At 47.2% G+C, this 8,400-nt stretch overlaps 1 pseudogene; it reads right to left on the bottom strand.

The window, feature by feature from the left end:
- Positions 1-5,034: 5,034 nt before the first annotated feature.
- LOC144763989 (2-aminoethanethiol dioxygenase-like) lies at positions 5,035-7,972 on the bottom strand (annotated as a pseudogene).
- Between the last annotated feature and the right edge of the window lie 428 nt (positions 7,973-8,400).

The following is an 8,400-nucleotide window of genomic DNA, read 5'->3' as shown; positions in this document are numbered from 1 at the left end:
CGTTCAGTAACCAGCTCCTGCTTTGCGAAGGACTCAGCGGACTGTGTGTGCTGGCTAGTACTTGTCGCCATAGTTGTATGTGTGTCTAAAAGTGCAAAAGAGTTAGCAGCCGGTTGGACTTGGGGCCCTTGACCTTCCTGATGCAGCGGGCTGCTGATTGTATTTTGCGGCTGGGTTGGGCTGGTAACTTCTGGGATTTCCCCTTCTGAGGGGTTGGCCGTTTTTGTGGTCTGCATGCGTTTTCCATTAGTGCCAGAGAAGATAGGAAAGAGTTTTGTTGTAGTTGTCGACAGATTTTGCTTGCGCCCTTTTCTTTTTTGTTGTCGTCGTTGTTTTGCATTAAGTTTTTTTGGGGACTCCGATCTCTTCCGGGTGTTTTCCTCATTTGCAGGGGATTCCTGGCCAATTGAGCTTGTGTCAGACAGTTTGCTGCTGATTTTACCTTCTGCAAAGTTAGTAGGGCCCATTTCTTTGGGGGCTTTGCCTCTATGCAGCGACTTTATGTCCCCTATTAGGTCGGTTAGCATTGAAGGCAGTGTAGCTAATGTGTCTACTGCCTGATTGCAATTGCAGCTTAAGTAGGTATTTGTTTGTGCTCTTTGTATCAGAGTGTTCAAATTACCTAGCTTGTCGTCAATCCCTGCAGTGTAGACTGCCAGTGTATTAAGGAGGGTGAGTTGAAGATCCATTTTGTCCGATTGATATTGTAGGGCTTCTACGGCTACCTGAATTGTGTTTAAAAGGGAGATTCAGGCTCCGGTGTTGTGATCTTTTCCCTGCTCTCTCTCATTTGCAGATTGGGAATTTGCAATTGGGATAGTATTGGTGATGTTGTTGTCAGCCAAAGGGGAGTTGAGGAAAAACGGGTCTTTGTGGTCTAGATTGTTGGTTGTTAACCTGTCCTCTCGCCCTTGATAATTTGGGTGAAGCGGTGTAGCCCTACATTCAGCTTCCCGGCTCGAATTGTGTTGCCTGGAATTGTGTTGGCAGAATGCCGCGCTGAATGCCGCGCTGTACAAGAAACTTGGTGCTGAGGCATGGTTGCCCAGTTCTTTGGGTGATGAGGCACCTGTGCCAGCCGAATGGGCCTTTATGGGAGTGCTATGGTTGGGGCTCCTAATGTGTCCACCCTGGTCTGGATGGATATCCTTGGGAGTGGCTGAGGTTTGTATCTTAGTCGTTGGTGGAGGCTGTAGACCAGCCCCTGCTTCCCCCGTACTTGAACAACTGACTTGGGGGTCCGGGTTGTTGAGTTTGTCTACTTCTTTCGTCTCCGAAGTGGGTTTTGGGCTAATTGTGATCTCTTCCGGTAGGGGTCTTGGAGTGCAGCTGGCTAAGTGAACAGGTGGTGGCTGCTGTTTGCAGATCGAGTCAGGGGACTTTCCTAGTACAGGTGAGTACACTAGGGGCTCGAGTGATGCGCTTGCACTTGTGGACCTGTGCTTTGGGGTGCCACTTTGATAAGGATCTACCCTGGCCGCGGATGTTCCCTGGACCAAGGTGCTTGTGGTGCTTGTGATAGTGTCGCGCAGTGGTACACATTTTCCCAGCAGCGATAAAGGTGACAGCGGGGATTGCAATCCCTGGAGATGCTTGTTGCTCGAGAAAAAGGCTGAGCCTGCGTCCTTTAGGAACTCAAACTTTGTGTAAATTTTGGGTTGGTGAAGCTTTTTCCTTGTAAGTGGCTCAGAAGCTGGTGACACTTGGAGCAGGACCGTTGGGTGCCCTTGTTTTGCTGTAGTGTTGGCCAGACCTGATGGTGGCTCGGTTAAGGAGAGAAGGTTCTGCTCCATTCTGGGGGATGTTGTGCCGTCGGTGTCTGTTTTCTTGTCCCCCTTTTTCGTCTTTGCTTTTTTGCTTGGAATTGACTCCGGTGAGCCCCTGATCTTTCCAGACCTCATTCCGCTCTACTCTCTTAGACTCTCACCGCGGCTCCCCGCACTTGCTGATGGCTTTTCTCTCTGCTGCAGACTCTGTTACAAATTTTTCACAGTTTTTTTGCTCTCTGCTGCGCTCTAGTGGCCACTGGCAGCAACACACATCAAGTTTAAGGATCAATAGTTTGGCGATCCCTCTGCTGCTCGCTAGCTCCCCAGGCTCCGTATTAGTCTCGTGGCTCCTGCTGCCTCTGGGGGAGTCATTCCGTGGGTTCTGCCTGCTGTTGATGCCGCTGCCAGGCCACCAGAACCACCAGAACCAGAGCACTCTCGCGGCTCCTGCCGCTGCTGGGCCCACCTGGCTGTTCCCGGGCTACCACAATGCTCCCGCGGCTCCCGCCGCTACCGGGCCGTTCCCGAATTTTACCCGCCGCTACGGAGGTCTCTTTGTGGTTAGGTGCAGCTGCAGACTGTGCCGCCGCTGGGGAGACCTCGAGACCCCGGCAGAAGCAGAGCAGAGAGTGAGCTCGGCTGCTGCGGCCTCAAGCGTCTCGCTGCTCACTGCTTACTCGCTCACCCTCGGCGCTCAGGAAAACGTGGCAAGTGGACTGTAAGGATTATAGGAACTTTACAAGTAAGTAATTTACTACTTAGGTAAGTATTTGTTTCTAAATTACATAATTATTATATCATTATTTCTAATTAAAGGAGATTTAAAGGGTAATAGGATGCATAGTCGTGATTCATTGACACAATATCAAGAACATAAATATTGAGTGACACATATTGTCCCAAAAATAAAGGGCCTCATTAGGATGTCAGTGGGATGAACACTGACAGCATGTTGGTGTCGCCCCCACCGGCATCTGAAGCAGCAGTCAGAGCGCATGGTTATAGGGACTGGACCGCTGCGTTTTAGACGGGCTCAAGCAGAATGTAATCCCTACAATAACGACTGTGTCTGCTCAGGCACTGCCATAGGGATTACAATGTCCCTTTCCATTTTATGGCGGTCCATCTGTCACAGAAAGGCAGACGTAAAGCGACTTTGGGGGACCCTATAGGGCTCCCATCCCTCCACTATGAGGCATGGGAGGCACCCAAGGTGCCCCCACAAACATCCATGCCCCTTGTGGTAGGCATCATGTGGTACCCTGAAAACGGTGAAGGGATGCTTAAAAACATGGCTTTTTCGCATTGGGGCTTGTGCTGTGGCCCTTGACCGGGCCATTGCACAAGCCTCAAGGCATGTTTACGACTGCCTCTACAGTAGTCCAATCCTAATTTGGTGGACAGGACCTCCGACTACCTTTCGGCCGGTCCCTTTACTACACGATACAGGTCCGACCGGCATTGTAATCGGGCCCATTGTTGGCACAAAATTTGTATTCTATACTTGTAATGAAAAGAACAAAATGATTTAGTCTAAAATATCGTTGACAAGAATATCACCCAGAAACAGGTAACTTATTGATTTCTTAATAAAAAAATCAACTTTAATGTAATGCATTTAAAGCGGTTTATTATTTAAAGGTGATTCTTAGATTGTTTTAAATTTCTCTATTAGCAGCAAAATAATTTCAAAATTTAGATATTAAAATACCCATATTAAAACATGTTTTATTTATTTATACTATACAGTACATTTAGAAATAAAACCATCTTAACACATTTATAGCATTTGAATAATTTAACCAATGTCCCAAAAATTTTTTAAAAACTGTGTTTATAAAATTTGAGCTAATATAGTGCCCATACAAAAACAGTTAAAAAGCATTCTTTAAAAATACTATAAACATTGCTAAACCCAAAATATTAAAAACAAACAACAGTTTTACAAATATTTAAAAAAAAAACACTCTAGGCAACAGTAAGGAAAGTGTTGGACTTCTGGGTGTTAAGGTTTACTATTCCCACTTCAATCTAACCAACAGCAGGGAAAGGATTGATTTTTGGACGGGGTTAGAGTAAATATTCCCATTGCAGTCTAAGCAACAGTTGGGAAGGCGTTGGACTTCTGAGGGGCTAGATTTACTATTCCCACACCAGTCTACACAACAGTAGTGACATTGTTAAACTTTGGAATGGATAGATTCACTATTCCACTCTAGTGTAACCAACAGTAGGGAAAGAGTTGGACTTCAGAAGGATTAGGTCTACTATTCCCACTCCAGTCTAAGCAACAGTAGGATTTGAAAGGAATACATATAAGAATGCAAGGCCTACTTATTTACTAAAAATATATCAATACCTATTAAAAAGTAATACTTTAGAGAACATAGAAAAATAAGTACTCTATTACTTGATAAAAATATGAAACAATTGTAGAATGAAACAATTATATTACTTATAATAATATTTACTTGCTTAATATCAAATAAATTGCAAAAAGATAAAATAAATACCAAAATATTTATTTTAAATTAACGTGAAATAATGAATAAGATGTAAAACCAAAAAAATCATTCCACTGACAAAATTTCCAAAACACTTAGGGGCATATTACCAATGATTAGCGATATTTATTGCTAACGAGGCTTAGCAACAAATTTTTTAACGCTAAGCATCGCCTGAAATTATCGCAGAGATAACTTGCTATTAGCAAGGTTTATCTCAGAAGTGATAAAAATCCTCGTGCTAACTGCCAAATGAGAGATTATCGTTGGAAAACCAACAATAATCTCTCGAAGTTTGGGGTTAGCTTGATGATAAGGGCTCACAAACTTAACCATGATATCCACCTTCTATAGGATATCATGGCTAGGTCAGAAAAATACCAGGTGTAAAAAAACAGACATACTTGATAATAGGAGAAATGTCGCTTAACAACATTTCCCCTATTATTTTTCTCTGGAACGCCCCCTTTGCATCTCATTAGAGATGCAAGGGGAAGCGTAGAGAAAAAGGGTGCTAACATGCGAATTTGTGTGTTAGCACCCTGTTGCTGATAGGGAGGTAATGTTATATCCCCTTTCTTGGCTTTTAAAGCCCAAAAAGCGGAGATAAATCCCTTGATAATATGCCCCTTAATTCATAATTCAAATAAAACACAATGATAACAATACAAAGTACAACAGTAAACATATTCACAATCAATTATTAATGAATAATTTACATATAAAAACAAATAGCATATTATGACCCTAATCTTTCTACCCTACTCCACTACAAAAAAGTAACACAGTATTAAAAAGCACATGCATAATAAACATATACAAAGTAAAACAAACAAAAAATAAAACTCTTCAAAAATTCAACATAGAAACATATTTACATAATAATTATTCAATCAAATGTTTCATTAAAATAAGACAATATCACATTTAAATATGGCACAGGCGGATGGTGCGCACGTGTGGGGGTCCCCTAGTGTGCTTTGATGAAGCTAGTCGTGAATCAGTGTGAGTAGGTGCATGAATCAGAGGGGCGTGAGTGCAGCTCCCGCCGCTCCCCCGCATTCAACGAGAGCTTGACAGCACTTGTGTGTAAATCAGATTGTATGTCCCTCAGCCCTGTGTGTAGGTCCTCCATGTCAGAGACCACCAGTCCAACAGTGGTGAGGAGGGAAGAGGGGCTTGCTTATTAATATTAATCACAGCCTTACCTTGTCATCTTTACTGTTGCCTGGCAATCGCTGGTGGCAAAGAATTTGTAGCAGATGCTTTTACATCCACAATATATCGTGGAAACACGGCGCCGACCCGAGGTCAACGTCCGGCGCCGTGGCACCGTTCGCACTGCCCTAGTGCCGGCCCAGGATTCCGAGGTCTACGTAGATACCCACAGTATAAGTGAATCTGTGGCCAATTTGGTAGAGGGATACTGACAGAAGCAGTTAACAAAAGGCACATAGACATGCACCCCCCAACACCACACACACAAGCCCTGTAGGAGGGCTAGCGCTGCTAGCTTCACCAGACAGCCTCTCTAACTGCTAGCTTATTCCCAGGGGCCCTCTGAAGCCCTCACCTTACTCCGGTCCTTGCCCCAAGCCCGCTTCTAGTCATCTCCACAAGCAAAATATGGTTCCGCCTGGCACCAGACTTCTAGTGGCCCCTCTAACACCCTAAAAACATTCTTTAGCTGACACGGTCTGTAGAAAGAACAGGTCGTTAGGCTCTCAGCTCAACAAGCCAGTGCCCCCCTGAGTCAATGAGAGGGCTGCTTGTGCCAGTGACGGAAGCGGCACCACCGCCCCACTGCACGACAGTGCCCAGCACTGGTGCTACGCGGGCACCCAGGCCGCCGACAGCCCGGGTCTGCCAGCGTCATCTTCTGCCAGGAACCGTGGACCACTTGCACAGCGCTAAGTACGAGGGCAACCAGCTAGCACTGCTGGTGCTATTAACCAGCTACCTGGTACTTTTGTTACTGACCGACCTTGGAAGTATAAAAAGTGGTACTGGCCCAGCCGAGATCCTCCCTTCTAAATCAGTAAGAGACATCATCATATTAGTCAAAAATACACATCACTAGAATGAACATAATACCCAGAGATGCCCACAGACGTTGCCACAACGAAAACAGCAGAGCATGCGCACAGCCCTGCGCATCTTTAGGACTGTGCCCACTAATAACTAAGAAACACGTGTCAAAGAACACAATTTCACTGAAGATCTCCTGCTAGCGCCTTACTGCAGGGATTGCCCGCTCAATGCACTGGATGTGGCTGCTATAGATACAATCAGAGCTACTCAGGGTTGGACTCGATAGAAGAAAAAACAGACTCCGAGAAACACAGTGCTGTAGGAGGTCTAACAGTCCCAAAATAGATAACCTGCTCCTGCCACAGGCCACGAATAACCATAATCCTACAGAGGTCAATCAGAAGCACAAGTGTATGAGTTGTCCATGCCAGGATATGGTTCTGTGACATGCAGAACACACAGAGCTCGGCCGCAGGTGCCTTAACGTGTATAGTTGGACCGGAACCCGTGGATAACAGATCAGCCCCTCAGCTGCAGGGCCGCGGAGCCATCAGACAGGCACTGCAGCTGGGAATCTGTGCGCCGTTGGAGCAGGCAGTGGAACCCCTGGGATAGCTCAGTGAGCTGGAAGCAGGCAGGTTACACGCAGCACTCCGAGGACGGCGCATGGATTTGTTAAATGAACTCAGAGTGGTCTGTTGAAGTTGTACACTGCTCTCTGCAGTAGGCACACAGACCTGCAGAGCGATCTTTCTAAGACTAAAAGCCATAGCGAGCAGGGCACACGCATTTCCGCAGCAGGTGCCCGGACCCACTCAACCGCCTCCCAGCAGCCAGGACCAGAGGCCGCCAGCTGCAAACATACCTCTCTGTACAGAGACCTCTCTCTGCACACAGACTCTCTCTGCACGTTCGGAAGGAAAAATGCAACATAGCAGATTCAACCAGGCATAAACAGCGAACAATAGATGCATTTATAATGGGTGACAATAAACCAGACGTACCTGGGCCTGTCTCTGAAGGTCCCGCGGGCATCCTCGGGGGTCGTTTTTTAGCCTCCTCTCGGTAAATAAAAGGTGGTGCCAGAATGTCGAGGAAAGCAGCAGGTCTGTCCAGAGCGCTGATCTGGTGCAGCTTGGCCCTGTGCGGGCTAAGCAGGCAGGGAGGGCTGGTGGGGCCGAACTGGCTGAATGATCGGCGCAGGGCTCGGCGCATCGCTTCTCTCTGAAAGGGCTGGAGGGGCGGGCTGAATGGCGGTGGCGACGTCACCCCGGATACATCCTGCAGCCGGTCGAAGCCACAGATGCTGATGGTGCCATAGAGCACCTTCATCATGCCATGCATGCCCGGGTGATCATGCAGCAGGATTCACCCCTATCCACTGTGCAGCAGGAAGACAACCATGCTCAAGCTCTACATCTCGCAGATGTGCATGTAGGTGACAAGTAGGCTGTGTGGAGCGGCTGGCCGTGCACTGCCCTTGCAGCTCCGCAGCGTGATCTGCAGGTACTCAACCTGCAACTCATTCACTAGGTTCTTAAGCTGGTTCAGGTTGTCTGAGAAGGTCTTGCTAATCCCTATGGGGGACACAGTTGTGGTGCCAGGGAAGGTGAGCCAGGCTTGACGTGCGACCTTCTCGATGAGGGAGTCCATGTTACCCCAGTGCATCTTCCTCGTCGCCCTTCGAATCGGCACTGGCCTGAACTTCTGTGGCCTCGCGAGCTGGTCGCTGCGGTCAAGCTAACACATTGCAGGCACAGCCTGAACCCTGCAACCTTCAATCCTTACTGGATCCATTCAAGTTAATGGCTAATGCACAGTGCTTGCAGGCAGGCTGGGTCGAGGAATGGGTTCACTTGCAGCCTCCGTCCCCGCCGGGTGGAAAAAGCCTGATCGCGAAAGGGATCGCGTTTGGGAAAAAAACAAAGCAGTGAGTGGTGCGCGTGCCCATATGCTTTAAATTATCGCGCCCGTGTCTGGGCACGATATTTGAAAGCATATGGCAGGAAATGCACGTAATAGACACCAATAGGCCAGGGATGGAGCTATGCACCTGCCTCTGGCCTATTGCTGTCTATTTTACAAAAGAACACGCA

The sequence above is a fragment of the Lissotriton helveticus genome, chromosome 1_1 (assembly GCF_964261635.1).
Source record: "Lissotriton helveticus chromosome 1_1, aLisHel1.1, whole genome shotgun sequence".
Lineage (NCBI taxonomy): Eukaryota > Metazoa > Chordata > Amphibia > Caudata > Salamandridae > Lissotriton > Lissotriton helveticus.
Note: the sequence above shows the minus strand (reverse complement) of the source record. Positions and strands in the feature narration are given on the sequence as shown.